This window comes from Kryptolebias marmoratus, linkage group LG14 (genome assembly GCF_001649575.2).
Source record: "Kryptolebias marmoratus isolate JLee-2015 linkage group LG14, ASM164957v2, whole genome shotgun sequence".
Taxonomy (NCBI): domain Eukaryota; kingdom Metazoa; phylum Chordata; class Actinopteri; order Cyprinodontiformes; family Rivulidae; genus Kryptolebias; species Kryptolebias marmoratus.
Window position 1 is genome coordinate 10,132,742 of NC_051443.1, and position 19,691 is coordinate 10,152,432.

At 39.7% G+C, this 19,691-nt stretch overlaps 1 non-coding gene across 1 annotated transcript; it reads right to left on the bottom strand.

The window, feature by feature from the left end:
- Positions 1–3,509: 3,509 nt before the first annotated feature.
- Positions 3,510–3,581, bottom strand: trnap-ugg. The gene has a single exon. It is a non-coding gene; the product is annotated as a tRNA-Pro (tRNA).
- Between the last annotated feature and the right edge of the window lie 16,110 nt (positions 3,582–19,691).

Sequence of the window (19,691 nt, forward strand, 5' to 3'; positions counted from 1 at the left end):
TAGATTAAAAAAATAAATAAAAAGAAAACCAGAATTCATTGAAGAAATGCGTATCACCCGCCACATTTTATGCCACAGTGTTAAACTAAGATCATTTTATGACGAGAAGGCATAAAGCCATTCTGGTCAAACCTTGTTTAATAATTACACAATCTCATGCAACATTGTGAGGTTTCATTGGATCTGTTAGAGCTCAGAGTGTGTGTATAAGATGACTCTCAGCGACTACCAAACAAAATTTTAGCTCTATATCTGTAAAATTGCTGGAATTATAGCCATTTTTGTGGTTGTTATTGTTGATGAGCTGTGGTGGCCATCTTGAATTGTGGTGACTCTAAATGTTACTCAGTTGTACAAATACAACCAGTAATTACTTTCTGAGAGTTTTAATAAAATCTGCTCTGGGCTTCAGGAAATATTCTGCTAAAAGATAAACTGGGTTGGTGCCAAAGTTTTAAGCAAAAATGTTGCAAAATGTGAAGTCCGAGAAAACGTTTGTTCCCCAGTCCTAAAGTATGATTTAATTCCCAACTTCCTGACATAGTCAAAAAATGCTGAACACAAAGTTCCTGTCAGTAGTAGACTGTATGAAAGCTGCGCTGCTGAAGGCTCAATTAAAAACGGGGCTGTGTAAGTGCTTCTTAACATCTGTCTGCATCGTGGCTCCAAGTGGAAGGAAGTCATTGGAAGAACTAAAAAACTGTTGAAACTTCACAAAAATAAGTAAGAATACAGAAAGATTTGTGTCCAATTTAAAATTAGAGTAACTGCTGTAGCACCAACCAGGAGGTAAAGATTGAGACAAACACTGAGCAGAACAGGAGAGCTTATAATAAATCAGTGCTGATTTCTGAAAAAAATAGAAAAACCCCTGTTTTGAGCTAAGATGTTGCCCAATTTGTCACATTCAAAATATGTGTTAAGGATAATGCTCAGCTACTACAACACCAGTTCTGAAAAAGTCAGGATGTTTTGTAAAATGAAATAAAATAAAAACCAAATGCAATGATGTGCAAATCTCATAAACCCATATTTTACTCCCAATGGAACATAGTAAACATAATGTATGAAATGCTTTAACTAAAAAATTGTATTATTTGTTTAGAAAAAAAAGGTAATATTGAATTAGATGACAGCAGCACATCTCAGAAAAGATGGAATGGGGCAACAAAATGGTGTGCAAGTAAGTGGTACAAATATGAGGAGCATTTTGCAACTAATTAGGTTAACTGGGAACAGATCAGTAAGAGGACTGGGTATAAAAAGAGCATTTTAGAGACTGAAGACAGAGGTTCACCAGTCTGCAAAAAACTGCATCAAAAGATAGTGGAACAATTTCAGAATAAAGTTCCTTAACAGAAAATTGGGAAGGCTTTCATTATCTCATTATCTCTACTTCATAAATATCAGGATTCAAAAATCTGAAATGATCTTTGAGTTCAAGTCATGTTTGTGATCTTAAGGCCCTCAGGGGCCTCTGCATTAAAAACAGCTCTGATTCTGTTCTGGACATCACTGCATGGACTCAGGAACACTTCCACTAATCACTGTCTGTAAACACAGCTCACCATGCCATCCACTAATGCTGCTTAAAACTTGATCATGCAAAGAAGAAGCCGTATGTGAACCATTCAGAGATGCTGCTGTCTTCTCTGGACCAAAACTCATTTAAAGTGAACTGAAGCAAAGTGGAAAACTGCTTTATGTTGTTAGACGAACCAAAATTGGAAATTCTTTTTGGATACCACATACTCCACATCCTTTGTACTAAAAGGGAGAGGTTCCATCAGTCCTGTTATCAGCACACAGTTCAAAAGCCTGCTTCTCTGTTGGTATGGGGGTGCATTAATACCTATAGCATGGACAGCTTACACATCTGGACAGGTTCCATCAATTCAGAAAAGTATTTATAGGTTTTACAACAACAGATGCTGCCATCCAGGCAATGTCTTTTTCAGGGAAGGCCTTGCATATTCTAGCAAGACAATGCTAAACTACAGACTGCATCCATTACAACAACATGGCTTCATAGTAGAAGAGTCCAGGTGCTGAACTGACCTGCCTGCAGTCCAGACCTCTCACCGATTGAAAACATTTGGTGCAGCATAAAACGAAAAATCCAGCAAAGACCCAGGATTGTTGAGCAACTAGAAATGTGCATAAGGCAAGAATGGGACAACAGTCCCCTCCAAAAACTCCACTAACTGCTAATGCTATCATACAAGATGTCTCCCAGCTCTGAATAGGAGGAGTAATCAGTGTGAATATAATCTAGCTCCTCCGCTGCAGCCTGGAGCACTCCCAGCAGAAATAGTGTAACGTTTCTGCCAGGATAACCTCCAAACTGGGGCAAAGAGACTGCAGGGAAAAAAAAAAAAACTACATACAACAGATACGGTATTACAGGTTAATAACATTTAAAAAAACAACACTTCAAAAATCTGAACTGTTCTTTTAAGAACTGGATGTGCTGTGTGCCATCTCTGCTGCTTTCTGTCCCTGCTGTTTAACTCCACACTAATTAGTCTCACCTGTTTCCAATTATCTCCCTGTCAGGTGTTTATTCCCGTCCCTTCTTCGAAGCAGGTTTCAGCCTTTTCTTTGTCTCCAGTGTTCGAATCGTCCTGTGGTTTTTGGACTCTGCTTTTGTCTCTGTGTTTTGTGTACTTGGGTAAGTTTAACTGGCATCCTGTGTACCGACTTTGTTTAAACAAACCTCGCATTTGATTAAATCAAAGTCCTCAAGTCACTGGTTAGCAATAAAATCTAATGTACCTTTGGACTCATTTTAATGACGCTTTCAGAAAGTAATCATTCGGATGCATGTTTACAACTCAGCAAACTATGATATAGTCTCTCCCCCACATAGCCTGGTTGTGAGCAACAGGTGTCTTAATGAGACACCAACAGACAAGTAACGCTACAAGTCTCGTGGTAATAGGAAGTCACGCGAGAACTAATGCACTGAAAAAATACGCAAGAAGAAACAAAACAAAATGAAGGAAAGGCAGACTTTTTTTTAAACAAATCTTTAAATTAGTAAAATAGATACAATACAAATAAATACATAATTTGCTAATAAAGATAACTTTTGGGAACCTAATTTCAGCCAGAAATATATAATGGTAAAGAAAAATAAAAACTATCCAAGTTAATCTAATTAAAATGGGAACATTTCCAATGGAAATTGGAAAAATTACCCTGGTTACAGTAAACAAACTGTCTTCTTAACACATTAATAAGTGAGAATTCATCTAATCATCTGTTTGACACAAAAATGTAATTAGTCGCTTTCATGAAAGATGTATTGAATTGTTTTCATGTCTAGTGGGTCTTCAGCCAAAACCATCCTTATTTTTTTTACTCTTATCAATGATTCTAAACAGTTCTTGAGATGGCTTGAGAGATCACTGTCTTCTTCCCCAAGGAAGCTGCAGACTAAACACACCACATACTAATGTTGAAAGAAACTTCCTGTTCCAGACAATTATCATTATAAACCATCAATAGGGCTCGTCCAGGATTTGAACCCGGGACCTCTCGCACCCAAAGCGAGAATCATACCCCTAGACCAACGAGCCAGCTAGGTTTACCTATAAGGATGTAGTTGGCAGGATGCATCTCTAGTATTATTTTTTTTTCTTAAGAATTTGTTTTGTTGTGAACACATTTTGTTCACCCTGACACATGTAACACTCCATTTGAAGTGTGTTTGTGTTGCCAACAACCTGACCCCTCATTTATAGCCCAGATGAAATAAGCACAGCTCCCTTGTTAGCCTAGGGCAGTGTTTCCCAACCACTGTGCCGCGGCACATAAGTGTGCCGTGAGAAATCATCAGGTGTGCCGTGGAAGATTATCCAATTTCACCTGATTGGTACTCAAAGCGAGCGGCGAGTAGCAACAGGCAGAACAATAACATTCTCTTCCACTAGAGGGTGGTACAACTTCTTGCGCCAATAAAGTGCGTTGCCATCCACCAGTAAAACAGAAGAGGACGAAGAAGAAATACGAAAGTAGAGAGACAACGCCACAGGTCATAGCGATGGATAAATATTTGAAAAGAAAACATAGTCGATCTGACCTGGCTCCTGGAGAAAATTCTAATGCAAATGGAACAAGCACCCTTACTAAAAAAATTAAAAAAGACTAAAAAAGAGGGAGGCTCAGAGTTGTTGAGGAAGATCTTAGTGTGTGTCTTTCATCAATTCCTGCAAGAATATCAGCTTTGTGTTTAACTAAACAGGCCCGGGTTTCACACTGAGTAAGTAAATTGAGACTAGATTTTAATTCAGTTTCAATAAATATACTTTTTGGGGGCGTTTTTGTTTGGTGGTGTGCCTTGTGGTTTTTCTAATGTGAAAAATGTGCCATGGCTCACAAAGGGTGGGAAACACTGCTCTAGGGGAGTGAGTCCTCCGTTGGCTGTATGAAGTCATGAGTTCAAGTCCTGAATAAACTCATGTCTTACTGTTATAGCATGAGGAAAGAAAAAAAAGTGACACTTATCTAACAGTCTCTCTGTGTGTCTATATATACATGTGTGTCTACTTGTAGGTGTATATATATATATATATATATATATATATAGCACAGTTGGTGAATGTCACAAGACAGGGATATCACAAGTATCTTGAAACTTTCTAAGTTTAGTTTCTGTAAAGTGTATGTTGACACCTGCACAGGAGCTCTTCCTGTGACGAAAAAACATCTGGGGCTACAGAGCTGACTTTCCAGATCTAAATACAACGAGATGATAAATAATATCTATTTTAAAAAACTGGTAAATTATTTCATAGATGTGGGATCGGCAGCCAAGCTGGGTATGATGTGGGTGGCAGTAATGATTTCACTGACGAAATATTTTCACGCACGTAGACTAAAACTGTGATGAAAGGTATTGATGTTTTCATTGACGAAGAAAAAACAAAATAAAAAATGTTTGACAGTGACGAGATCCAATCAGATCTAATTTTGCTGTGTGAAAAGGTGAGACGAGCTGCGAAGATATTCAGTCAGAACGGATCTCTAATTTATCTCGGGAAGTGCAAACAGCCAGGCTGAGAGAAAGAGAAGGGGTACGTTTATGGACACATTTCAATTCAACATTTAATGTCAAGGCATAGCTACTTTTTCTAACTGTTTAAACAAGAACATCGTCCGAACTCCCAATGTTAAATGCATCTCTTGTTCTGTGACAGCAGACTTACATCATCATCACTGTTTTGTTGTGATTTTCTTTGAAAAACCAAGGCCAGATAAATAAAATCGTGCTTGTGCTTTTTATGATTTACATCTGTCTCTGAATAATGCACATTTAAACTTTATATAAGACTAATCAGTGTTTATTTTAGGTGTAAATATTCATTTCAGATGTCATTAAAAATAATAATCTTTACACTTTATATTTTACTTGACTAAATTGACTACAGATTTAGTTGACTAAAACTAAGCTAAAACTAAAATAACCACAAATGACCCAACTATGACTAAAACTTCAATGCGTTTTCATCAAAAGACTTTGACTAAAACTAAATTAAAATTTGCAAACCAAATCAGTTGTGGGAACAGTGCACACAAAAATAGGCCGTGATTTTTTTTAAAAACTGTCTGTTGAAAATGCAGCCACACGACATGCAGGTCACGTGGTCACAAACACTCAGAATTCAGTGAAGCTGCAGCTGAAAATTTGCCATTTTTCTTGCAATTTTGAGGCACAGCTACAACTGCAGCATGGTGAGATACTACCCTTAGCTGAGTGTCACAAGACTAAAGTTTAACCACAAATCTACAGCAAAAAAAAAGACTTTTGCCCTGCCTCTTATATTTCCATCTGATAAAAACTCACAGATAATTTTTCACATCTACGAAGTTGCTCCTTCTATTTGATACAGCATACGTATAATCAGAACCTTGCTGGATACGCAGATAGTGACTCATCAGAAAACAAACATCTTTGCCAAGACATCAGATTATGAGTTGTCCTCCAGAACATCTGATTAGACTCATTAATTGTGTGTCTGCTTCTCTGAGCCACTTTCGCTCAAAAAGCTGCTGGCTGGATGCTGGGAGGCAGCTCGGGTCTGATGGTGTTTATGTTTACAGCATTTATAAATGCCAGCTGGGGATATGAAAAGGCAGAAACGGGGTTTGCGTGTCTGCAGCAGCAGCTGCAATATTAGAACGCTGATTATAAAAAAAAAGAATTAAAAATACATAAAGGAGTTATGACCAGCATGGTTTTCCATACTTCCATATACATTCCCGTCCGTCAAAATCAAATTAAATGTGCTGAAAAAAATCAACTAAAAAAAGGCCTAGCATTGCTTGAAGGAATGCATTTCACCTTTTAGAGTCCAAAACTAAGATCAGCTTGGAATGAACTTTTGCTATTTTTGTGATGGCTGATGTTGATTAGCTGTGGCAGCCATCTTGAAATGCAGTAACTCCACAAGTTAACCAGTTGTATATGTGCATCCAGTGATAAATTTCCAAAAGTTTCATTAAATTACCAGCTCACCTAGTGGTAGAGTGTCTGCCCTGAAACTGGGAGGTTATAGGTTCAATCCCTGGCTGGGTCATACCAAAGACTGTAAAAATTCCCATTGGCACCCTGCTTGACACTTAACATTAAGGGTTGGAATTGGGGGGGGGGTTAGATCACCAAATGATTCCTGAGCGTGGCCCTGCTGCTGCTCACCGCTCCCTCAGGGGATGGGTCAAATGCGGAGACCAAATTTCACACACTCAGGTGTGTGACAATCAGTGGATCTTTCTTTCTAAATCTAGCCAACAGTTCACAAGACATTTTTGTAACAAACAACCAAATCTGATTCCAGTAATTTATGGCAAAGTTAAATGGTTATTTCACAATTAGTGCTTGGAGTACATGCTGGGACAACTCTCAGCTACTACCACACCCAATTTTAGGGTCAAAACTGGAATCAAAACTATTTTTGCATTTTTTAAGTCAGTTAGCTGCGGCGACTATCTTAAAGGGGTTTGACTCCAAAAGTTAATCAGTCGTAGATGAACATCCAGTGATATTTTTCTGAGAGTTTAATAAAAATTTGTCCTAACACAGCAAAGAAAAATACACACACACATAGACACAAGCAAAACTATTATCACCTTTCACCTTTAACGCCGGGCAATAACAAAACTCCAAGCCTGTTTCTGTGTGTTTGTGTGTGTGTGTTCATCAGTCCATGAGTGACTAAAAGAGGGCGGCACTCGTTATGGTCAACAAGTGAAATGCGCAGACACTCTGATCCTCTCTGCAAATCAGCTTTAATCATCCCAATCAATCTTCACCCCCGTTCTCACTCTTCATACTGAACGCACGCTCGTGCGCTTCTTCACCACCGCCGCTCCTCTCGGGTGGAACATTTATTTGCGGGTACTTGACTCCCCCCTTCACATGAGCTGGTCTACAAGCAAGCTAATAAAGCGGCTAATTGTGTGGTTGTCAGGGCGGGATTGATTTGTCTGTTTCAACACTGATAACACAAGCAATCATGTCTCTCTGTGAAGCCTTCACACACTGCAGCGCTCTGCTGTAACCACTGATATTTGACAGCCAGAGTGTGTGCGTGTGCGTGTGTGGAGAAAAAACACACTTATGAAGACATTCAGGACAAATGAAGGCTTGTAGGTTTCAGTTTATTAACAAAGGAAGCAGTGAGCGAAGGATGACAAAACAACAGAACTACTGTAAATTTAAGGTGCAGAACCCTAAGATTCAGGGCACAATATTTTTTTAAAAACCTAGAAGCATTCAGAGAGCACTAACCTCCACAAAGGCCATTGCATCAATAAAAGATCTGGATCATGATCTTGATTATCATCAAAATTCAAGCAATTGTTTGGGTTTTTTGCGACAACCCCAACATTTCCTGAAAATTTCCTCCAAATCTGTTCATTATTGTTTTATGTGATCTTTGCTAACAGGCAGACAAACAAACCAATGGCCACAACCGAAAAAACAAAGGCTCCTTGGCAGAGGCGACAAAGCGGTCACCCTGGACCCTGGAACCTTGAAATCAATAGGCATCACCTTTGACCCATGAGGTGTCCACTGTCCACACATGCAGTTTGACATTCCTATGTTACACTGTTGCAGAGTTAGAGCACAGAATCACCTTTGACCTTGATCACCATCAAGCTTTAATTTTTTTTATTTACTGAAAATTTCATGAAAGTCCATTCATGATTTTTTGAGTAATCTTGTACACAGACAGACAAACAAATGAACGCTACCGAAAAGATAACCTCCTTGGCGGAGGTAAAAATACGGGCAAAAATGGAAATACACTTTTTAACTAATTCTCTGTCCCTATGGAGCCAGTTTGTGCCACCAGGAGTTGGCATGCCCATGGCGCTGCCCTCACCAACCACATGGCTTTCACAGCAGCCAACCTTGATGTCTCTCCCTGCAGGTGGTGGAAGGAGGGCAGAGGTGAGGATGAGACCAGAGACTGTCGCTCGGGTAACAAAGGAAAAGGCAGAGCTCTTGATTTACTGGTGTATCTATGCTCCAACCTTATAGAGTCTGTTCAGTGACATCACCAAGATTTGATTTGATTTGCAAATTAAATTAAGGAAGTTAGACAGATCGATCTTGGAAAGTCTTCTTTTGTTTTGTAATCACAAACAAAGGGAAAAAAATCTATTTACTTTGTAGATCACCTGACTTTTTCCCCTCTTTCAGGGCTCCTGTACTGCAGTGTTACTGCTCCCATGGGATAACGTGTTTCCAGCTGTTAAACTGGTTTGGTAGTTAGTTCCGTATCTCACCTGTTTGCTGACATCACAAATAATAACCTCCATTAAAACATTTTTCCTCTCTCTATCCACATTCATTGATCTCTAAATCAATCTCGCTGCAAGTGGAGATAGTCTTTGCTTCTATTTGTCTTTATTATTTCTCCCCCCCAGGTATTTTCCTCTCCTCTGACCATTTTAATGCTTATCTGAGTCTGACAGGTGCTTCCACCATGGAGCTGCAAATTGTTACGCCGCTCAGTCGAACATAATCAAACGGTTTCCAGCATAAATGGCTGATATGCGCCGTCTCTGGGCACAAAACACTGAAATACGCAGTCTCTAATTTGTTGCAGGACATGTCAATAGGTGCAAAATGATGGCTCAAAAGAAATATGGGATAAGGAGGCAAACAAACACTAAGGAGAAGATTTAACAGCTTCAAACGGAGGCTTCTTTTCTCAGACTATCCTCCGGCCTGCTTTGGATGTGATTCATGCCTAACTGGCCTCTAAGAACCACATTTCTTTCTTTTTTTTATGTTTGAAAGTGGGACTAATTAAAACCACCGGAAAACCAAAGAATCAAAACAAATGGCTTAAAATGGTCTATTTTCCCACTGCAGCTTTGAATACAGATTAACTCTCTAATCCCTTTGTTGCGTCGTGTCCAAGCATCATATTGATGGACGTCTTCTTTTCTTTTTCTGACATCAAGGTGTGCATATTTACCTCCAAAGTGAACCTCTAGGGCAGTGTGGACATGTGAGGATGAAGGCAGATACATGCTGTAAAGTGAGGAGGAAAATGTAAGTTGTGTCCGTGAATCTGTGCTGGTTGTGTTTTGTCTTTTTCTTTTAATCTACACTGTGACTTTTATGGTTTCCAAAAGAATATGCCATAATGCGTTATACATTATCATAATGACTTTTCATGATGGAAATCTGGCAACCACAGCTGCCGGTAATTTAAAATAAATTTCAGGGTTTTTTTCCCTCACGGCACCTCTGACAGATGTCAAAACCAGACACTGTCCACAATAAGCCCTGTCTCCCTACTGGGGATCCTTTTAAATGGCCCCACTGTTTCAAAGGAAAAGTTTCTTTCACAAACAAAGTTTCCGTTTGAAACAAAGATGTTTCCAGAGATAAGAGACAAGGAGCTTTGGTCCTTTTTGTCACAGAGTTCTTCCCTTCAGAGACCCACATTTTGACTACTTTTAGAGTTTGTCTTGTTTCTCAGACATTTAGTGTTCAGCATCAGCGCATTTTAAAACATCAAATTGTGCCCATGCATACAAATAGAACACCACTTCCAACTTGGCGTCATTTACATAAATACGAAGCTATTTATGCAACTTTTTATGCCATTAAAATTACACAAAACAGTTAAGGCATCATTGGTTCTTTAGTAGAAAGTGAATGATTTTCCATCCACCCATCTTCTTTACCCACTTGTCCTTTCTGGGTCACAGGGAGCTGGTGCCTATCTCCATCACTGTGTGAGAGGCGGGGGACACCCTGGACAGGTCACAAGTCCATCACAGGGACACATAGACACAAACAACCATTCACACTCTCATCTAGGGACAGTTTCAGAGTTACCAATGAACCTAACATGCATGTTTTTGGTCTGTGAGGAAACCAGAGTACCCTGAGTAAACCCATGTGCGCACAGGGAAAATATGCAAACTCCACCCAGAAGGGCCTGAGGTCAGGAAGCGATCCTGCAACCTTCGTGCTTGGAGGCCACAGCTCTAACCACTGCACCACTGTGCCACCATGAACTATTGTAACTATGCTATTTCAGAAACAAGAATATTTACCTATATACTATCTCACAATATTTTTTGCTTGGTCACATACTTGTTTCAGGGAAACAATAACTAGTAGTCAAGATTTGTGATGTTTAAAGACAACCCCAGTCAGGAGCTCAACACAGTACAAGTCAGTACAATCTTTAAGTAGTTCATAATTTCATTATGGTTGGGGCTGCCATAGCTCAGTGGTCAGTACCATGGTCTTGCAGTCTGAGACTACAAGTCAGAGCCGAGGTTGAGTCAGGAAGAGTTTCCAGAGTAAGACAACTGTCAAAACTTTCATGTGAGTACGCTCGCTGTGGTAACCCCTGCAGAAAGGAGCAACTGAAAGAACAACAAAAATAATTTCATCATTATTGCCTGTCACCATGAAATGCAGGCAATTGTGTGACCGGCTTTTTGTCTGTCTGAGCAAAATTTCTCATGAACCTTTGAATGTACTTTATTAAAATGCTCAGAAAGTGATCACTGGATGTACATCTAAAACTAATTAGGTTTTAAAGTCAGACGGATTTAACATAGCCACCACAGCAAACACAAAAATGTCTGGCACTGAGCTATTTAAACAGATAATGAGCTCAAATTTGGTGTGGCAGTAGCTGAGAGTCATCCCCAACATGCAGTCCAATCACTAACAGTTAAGGCAACATCTTTGTTTGAATGTTTGACGAGCAAGGCGACGGGTGAAATGCAGTCCTTCAAGAAATGCTGCCTTTTTGTTAAATTTGTTTTTGAGAACACTGACTGCCTTCAGCTGCTGGTGACATACATGTCCAGGGGCCAAATGCATAAAGAAAATGTATGGGCTTGGGTTTATATATCTATTTTAGAATCAGAAAGATATAACAGCACATCATCATATGTGAATAGCTGCAAACACACCAATCAGGTACTCTAAAAAGCTGTGTCTCTATAAAAGAACAGCAGGTGAGTTCACCTGTTTCCAACTAAAATGGAAGTACTCAGGAGAAGAGAAAAAGTGAAAATGAGAGGACGCAGTCCACAGAGGGGAAGGAGGTACAGGAAGAGGTAGGCTGGAAGTAGAGACCATACAGAGAGAATAAAAGAACCAACTTTTATCAAATGAAGTCAAGCCCAGATCCAGCAAGGCAAAAGATGCTAGAATTACAGCTAGAATTTTTTTGTTCTTTTTTATTTTCTTTTTTAGGAATTAGTACACGGTAATAAATCAATCTTTTCATCAGTCTCCAGCATTAGCCTCATGTAAATACTTTAGGTGTAGCACGTCAGCATGTAAATAGCATTGGATTGTGTGTTTGACATGGCAACAAAATTCAGTTTATAACTTGTACAAACATGGTATCTTGCAAAAGATCTGGGGTGTTTTGCTAATTGGGTGTGACTGTGCTAATTGTGTAAAGTGTCCTTATTTAAGGTGAGGGGGGTCTCTGATTTAAAAATTTTGCCTTAGCGATCATAAAAACAAATTGTTAAGAAATCTCAACAACCAGGAAATGAAAGGTGTTTAAAAATGACTAATGGTCAATCATCAGAACTGTCAGAATGTGGTAGTTAAGGTTTCGTTGACCCTGATGTCACCAAGTCTGTAGGAGTCAACGCTGGTCCAACAATGACACCATCTCTTTATATTGAACTAATAACATCTAAAAAAAACTGAACCTCAGAACTTTTAAATTGGTCATGACTTTGAAATGGTAAATGACCAACACTCATATAGTGCCTTTTTAACCTCTCCAGGTTGTGCGAGGCACTTCACAAAGTTTCTCATTCACCCGTTCATACACACTCATACACTATTATACATTTGACATTTTATACCAGGGATTTCCAAACATTTCAGTTTCTGACCCACAAAGTAACAGCAGCAGAGACACACAACTCCAATTGTTGCTGGGTAATATGTACAAATATTGCTTAGAAACCAATTAAACATGAATATGATGACAGCACAAACAACCCCATCAATTAATACAATAGTTTCACCCATTTGTGACTGCTGCTTGTTATATTTTATAACAATTATCAAAAAAATTGTGCTATTAGCAATCAAGTCTATCAGGTTTTCTTTCATTTCAAGACTCAATGGGGCCCCAACTTTGAGAATCACTTTGAGATGTACTCATGCATCAGGGACAGTGGAGCATCTTGACACCTCAACATGCTGCAGGTGTTGGGAATTGTATCCATGATACTCAGAAGAGAAGAGAACCTCCCTACCACTGTTCTAAAGCCCCACCTAGAACCACCTGGGGGTAAGAATGATAATTTCATAATGGTATACTTTTTAAATAACTGATAAGACAGTCTCAAATTATTTGTCGAGTAACAACAAAAGCTTCCATTAAGGCTTTTGAAAACAATGCTAGATTTACAGCAGTTTTCAGTATGATTTTCTTTGACATCCTGCGACTTCTTGGCATCTCATTGCATGTGAAACAAACTCATGGAGCGTGAAGAAGGCTGAAAAAGGCTGAAGTGCAACAGTCATAAATCTTTAAGAGCCCAACAGGCAGCAGCATAAACACAAACCGCGAGCATCCTCGAGTCTGCCGAGCCACTGCACAGCTGAGCTCAGTGATCTGTGTGTGTGTATGCGGGTGTGTGTGAGTGTGAGTGGGGACAGTCATTGATTGCCGTCTTTGCAATTGTGTAGGTTAACTCAGCTGGACCAGAGAGGAAGGAATGAGGGGATGAATGAGGATTATTTGGTGGTTCCACACACACGCAGACACATACACGTATAAAATCAATAGGTGGAAGAGGAACATCACCCTGAAGACTGATTGTTTCCAGCCCCGATGCAGAGGGAGAGAAAATGGCTTTCTTATTGGATCAACACCAACCTGCTGCTCCCTTATCACACACACTGTATGCTGTCTAACACACACAGGCTTGGTCTGCGGGTTTCTGTTTGTGTGTGAGTGAATAAGAGGGAGATGGGAGAGAGGAGGAGAGTCAAGAGAAATTCTCAATCAAAAGCATCCGAAACAATTTAATGAGCTTGAAGCTAAGCATTGCCTGTTCTCTTAGTTGTGTAGGTCTAACTTCCACACCGTTCATTCACAAAAGGAAGACATGCCCAAGTTTACCTTTAACAAAGTATCTGAAGGTTTTAGTCAGTAAGGACTTGACAATAACTGTCAAATAAGGACCACAAGCACAAACGAGGACAACTGTGCCTGACGTTTAGGTTGGAAAACATTCAGTTTAAGTGTTTTTTTGTTAGTACTTAAAGACATTACTATATTATCTGAAACCTAGTTTGAGAACAACTGGTTTAGTCCATGTCTGGAGCTGCTGATGAAGGAGGGGGCGTTTTGAGAAGATCGACAAAAGTAAATTTAACTTAGAAATGATTGCTCTTTTTAATTTTTTATACTTCAACCAAAAACAGTTGGGACCACGAGTTTTGCAACTTTTCTTTTGTGGAACGAAACCTGACAGGTTTTGGAACCACTGCTTTAGAAAAACACTATGCTAGCACGATGGTGTGATGGGGTCGTTGCCATGCCATGTCAGTGTGTCCAGGCTCCACATCGTGGCTCATGCAGACATTCTACCATCTTTGTTGGTCAGATTTGCTTCATTTACACCTTATACATTACACCCATTCACTCAAGCACACCAAACACTACTAGTTTGACTAATTTTCACATTTAATTTGAACTTTTAATTGCTTAAAATAAGTAACTCTGTGAACTTTTCTGTAGAAAGCCTCCCTTTTTTGCAGCCATTTGAGCCAGATCAAACCAGAGTTTAAGCATACTGTCAAAGAAAGGACCCAAGACGGTCCAGAGAGAGTGCCTGTGATTTACTGCATGCATACGGTCAAACGTTTGCTGTAAATAATTGATAACATCGACTCAGACAGTTGCAGCCCTCTGTTTTCGATCACATACTGGCTACAGAGGCTAGGCTAACTATAGTAGGTGGTGATGTACTCCTAAATGTTTGAGGCTATTTGTTGGTATTTACTGTGTGCACGGGAGCCTCAGAAACTCAGGCACACCGACATTAAACAGTCCTCATCTTTGTGAGTCAGGTTATGTCCACAAGCAGTCCGCTATGTCCTGTTTAATCAGTGAAATTATAGATTAGTTTAATGTGTGAAAATGAAGGAGAGCTTGACCCCAACTGTGAGCGTTTTATCAAGTGACTGCTGAGACATCATCAGACTGCACGGCTGGAGGTGAAGTCAAAATTATGAATGCTTTGCTCAGATTCACATTTATATTTTCTTACTTGTTTAGTTTATTTTCAAAATGTTTGTCTTTGTATAATACTCTATAGTTTCAGGTTCAGATGGTGATGTTTTTATGGTTTTATGTTTATGTGCTTTGGGACATTTGGACAGTATCCTTGGTCTGCCCTTTGGTGACATTTTGTGGTGCTTGTGTTTTGGACTAGTCCTGAATTTTTGCCTGATTTTCTTGTTAATATTTGAACTGTCACCTTGTGTATTACATGTGCCCTTGTCCTAAAAATTAGATTTTTGAGCTTTAAATTGACTTTGTTTTGAGGGGGATGGGGGCACCTCTTGCAAACAATATCTCCTCTTTAACTGCCATCAGTGTTCAATATAAATATGACATTCACAGTGAACACAGATGATTAGCATTTAGAAGAGCACAAATTGCAAATGTTCTAATCTGACAACTTTTCTTAATTAATCAAGAGCCTCTTTGCACTTTAATTAAATTGTTTAATGATTTTAGAGTCGAAACAAGTGCTGACACTGATGCTGTAAATATCACAAACATATTAACACATCACCCAGGCAGGGTTGAGTCATGGGAAGTATCCAAATTCAAGACTCAGGCTGCAGGAGGGAATAAGAAACTGAAGATCATTTAAACATAAAATTACAATAAAGCATAAATTACTGCTTTGACTAAAGGCCTATTTGGAGATAGTCCAGTTCCCAAAAGGCAAAGGAGTTTAAAACAGAAGGACTGCGAGCAAAGCTAACACATCCATTGGAACAAAATGGGTAACAATGACAAAGGTCTTGCAATCATCCATCCATCCATCCGTCCATCCATCCATCCATCCATCCATCCATCCATCCATCCATCCATCCATCCGTCCATCCATCCATCCATCCATCTATCCATCCATCCATCCATCCGTCCGTCCATCCATCCATCCATCCATCCATTTTCTTCTGCTTATCTGGGGTCAAGTCGTGGGGGGCAGCAAGGAGACCCAGACTTCCCTCTCCCCAGGCTGAACATGGTGGCATCATCATCACTTTGTCCACCAGTGTTCTTTAGACTCGGTCTACACCTGGCTGGTACCTGTTATTAGCCTAAAGACTCTCGTCCTTCACCTGGCCTCACCACACCTCTGCTTCAGTGGAGTAAATCCCTGATTTTTATGGACATTGGGTAGGATACTTTTGTCAGCAACAGAGTTGATTCAAAACACAGGCATATATTTTAATACTAAACTAACTACTAATTAACTTACAGCTTTTACATATTGCAATGCACCGAAAACTACTGAAAATATTAAAATTACTGATAATATTTTAGTGTTGGAGATTTTGATATCTCCAAGTTGTTCTACCAAGTTGTTAGGTAAAAATCTTGCTCATTCCCATTAAGTTTTTAAATCTTGCACAGTCTGTGTTGGGTCCAACATGAAACCATGGCCATACACTGGATCTTTTGTTGTTTTTCTGTTTACCAGTCTTAGTCTTTGACATGGTGGATACTATCTACTCTGATCACTGTCATGTTGTGTTTGAAATATGTTCCCCCGACATATTTCTAAATCTTGTATCCCAACACATTGTTGTCATGCATTTAATTCATCCTCTACTGAGCATTATTTTATTGCTTTTAAAGATGTTTCACTGTGTCCCTACTGTCCTAATACTGAGAAGATTACTTCTCGTGTTTATCTTAAATGCCAAAAGAGAATGATGCTGCCTGAACCGAAGTCTGAACTGTGGAGGAATGAAATAATTCGTTCTACCAGAATGCAGTATAGGAAAGCTGCATGCAAATGGAAAAAGAATCCTCTGCAAGTGTCTTTTATTATGCTGAGTGAAAGTTCCCGTGATTGTCGAGACACTGTAAAAGCAGAAGGAGCTCGTTTTTCCCCTTAAAATTATTGTGAATAACTCTCATAATCCTCAGGTCCTTTCTTTTTACAACTATTAATTCTGTTCTGAATACCCCTCAATTTACTTACCTTGATAAATCCTCTGAAATTTGTAAAGAATTGAGAGAATTTTTTACCAATAAGATTGAGAGGCTTACATTGCTCTCATATGAACCATCCATCATTATCACAAGTTCTGCCGTCTTTAATGTTTTTAAGCCTGTCTTTTGATCAGCTTGAGAAAGTAGTGGTAATATGAAATAATCTTTCTCTCCAAATGGCTGTTTCAACTCATTTTCAGAAGAACTTTTTGACACTTGTTTGGTTTATTTTTATACAAAAGGACATTTCTGCATTTTGAATGGTGAAAGCGCCAACTCACAAAAAAAAAAAAAGAAATCAAAGGAAAACAAATTTGATGAGGAACTATCTTGTTGTAACTAGTGGCTGAAACAGCCTCAGCCTACACATTTTCAGCCAGATGATGTGTCACAAAAAAAAACCTTCACCCTTATATCCTTGAGTGTGTCATTTGTGTTTGTCTCACCTATGAGAAGGGGTTTTTTTTCCCCAAGCATTCTTTGTGTTCTTTTTAGCTGCAGCCCCAGGAGAGGTGAGTTAAGGCAGCTGAAAGAGAGCCATGGAAGTGAGACAAGTTTTTTTTTTTTTCAGCTTCTGAGTTTGCTAAAGTAAACAGCTTCATTTCTGCCGCAATGCTTTCCGATATTATTTCCCCCTTTTTACTATAATCTCAGACTTTACTCACATTTGCATACATATACACAGCTGTGCAGACAAACAGCTCCTATACACACATGCCTATAAGATGAAAAACGAGCCTGAAATGACTCCAATAGGGTGTGCTGAGATTAAGAGGATTAGAAGTCATGGAGGCCCAGCAGCAGTGAGTAAAGAGAGAGTTGTTCCCAAGGTAACAGCACCTGACACACTTATTCTGTCTCCTCAAATCAGCAGCATAAACTCTCTACTTTTTTCAGCCCCCTTTTCTTTCCCTTAACAACTTCTGTCACTTCAGCAACTTACTTTGTTCCAAAGCTTCCCTTCAGTTGGTTTTGCGTCAACTTCACCACAGCGTTCACACCTGCGCTGTCATCAATTCGTCCAATTATCAAACCGTCTGTCCACTCATTCATCTATCATCGAACTGTTTCCTGGAACTCTTAAAGAGCCCATGCAGTGACGATGTCGAGAATATTTATTCCTCCAAAAATCACATTGCATTGTGGGCAGCAATGTGCATTTCACATAGTGTGAGCAAACATAAGCCTTTTTCACAAAACTGTTCAGCCATATGGCCACAAAGATGCTTCCTAATCTTCTTCTGGCCATTCATAAATCACCAAATCGAGCTGACCACGTCTCTTGATGATGAAAGTTTTTGTAAATGAAGCCAGCATGGTGGAACCATTGGAGGCATAAAATGTGTCTCAGACATCTCCCATTTTAAATCCCATGAACGGCTGGTCACACAGACCGTCTGTTACCACTACATCACACTACCAAGCAAAGTTGAGACTTAACCTTTCACGTTTGGGTTGTTATGCCTCTGTTGCGGAAAGTGTATGTTGTGTGCGGGTGAGTGAGAGGTGTAGCAGCGCTCCTCCAGTGACAAAGGGGGCGCTGTGTGTGTGAGGCGTGATTTGGCATGTGCGGGGAGAGAGCTAGAAGAAAAAAACACGGCGAATGGCGGTGAGAGTGTGAATGCGGCGACCGGAGCAGTGGCGAACAGTTTATTGCCGAACCAAAAATAAACTTAAGCTCTCCTGAAAACCACCTTGGTGCCACCGTGTGGTTCGTCCGACACTGGGGAGTTAACTCCGAAGGATTGCTACTTCAGCCCTGGAGGAAGCGTCCCTTCCCCCCTGCGTCTTCCGGACCACGGTTGGAGGACAGGGCAGGAAAAGTTAACACCTCAATCAATACTTTGCTTGGTGGCTCAGAGGTGCAACAGTGGTAGGTTGACTTCAACATCCCCAGGTCGCCACAGTCCTTTCATAAATCGCACCAAGGCATTGAGAAGGCCTGGCTTGAAGTGTTTTGTGAAAGAGGCTCTGGTTGGTTGTGTGTTATTCTCATGAAGCTACCAGATACTTTGGTACAACTTTTTAAGCATGCACAATATTTGTCAAGAAATGTGATGCTATGAGACATGCGTGATTGTAGGTGGAAAAGACCCATTGAGGTGTATGTAGTTGATTTTTCTTTGTCTTCTGTCATTAGTTTATATGATGTAGCAGCTAGTGCTGGTTCCACACTTCAGACTGAAATGGCCTGTAACGCCAGAGTCCATTTCCTTGTGCAATCTGTTTGCACTTGGAGTACGTGATGGAGATGACTCTCAGCAACTACCGCACCCAATTTTAGCTCAACATCTGTACAGTTGACTGAGTTGTAGCAATTTTTGTGTTTGTTAAGGTCGATTGTGGCCACTGTGGCTGCCATCTTGAACCACTTTGACATCAAAGTTCATCGGTTGTAAATGTACATCCACTGATTACTTCCTTCCCATTTCATTAAAATCCATACAATAGTTTGATAAATTTTGCTGACAGACAGACAAAAAACAAAAAAACACACATACACAGGCAATTGCATGATTTTCTATGACAGCGAGCGATGATGATAAAATGGATCTCATAAGGCATTACACAAGCAAAATCAATCTACGTTTTCAGCCATGCTTAATCTGTTCTTTTCATTCAAGGGTGAAGGAAAATAACATTCTTTTCTCATTATAAATTTGTATTCTGTAAGGATTCAACTATAACAACAAAGGTGCCCGTACCAGTAATCACAAACTTCTAAACTTCTGACTGCCAATCTGATGATAACAGACTGCTCAAAAACAAAACTGCCTTCTGAAGTTCTGTCCTGCTTTTGTTTCTAAATAGGAAAGAGCATTATTGCTTTGTTCAATATGTCATTAGTCTAAATCAAACACGGAAGCAATTCAGCTCATATTTTTGGAGAAAAAAAAGTGACAAATGAACTAGGTGTGA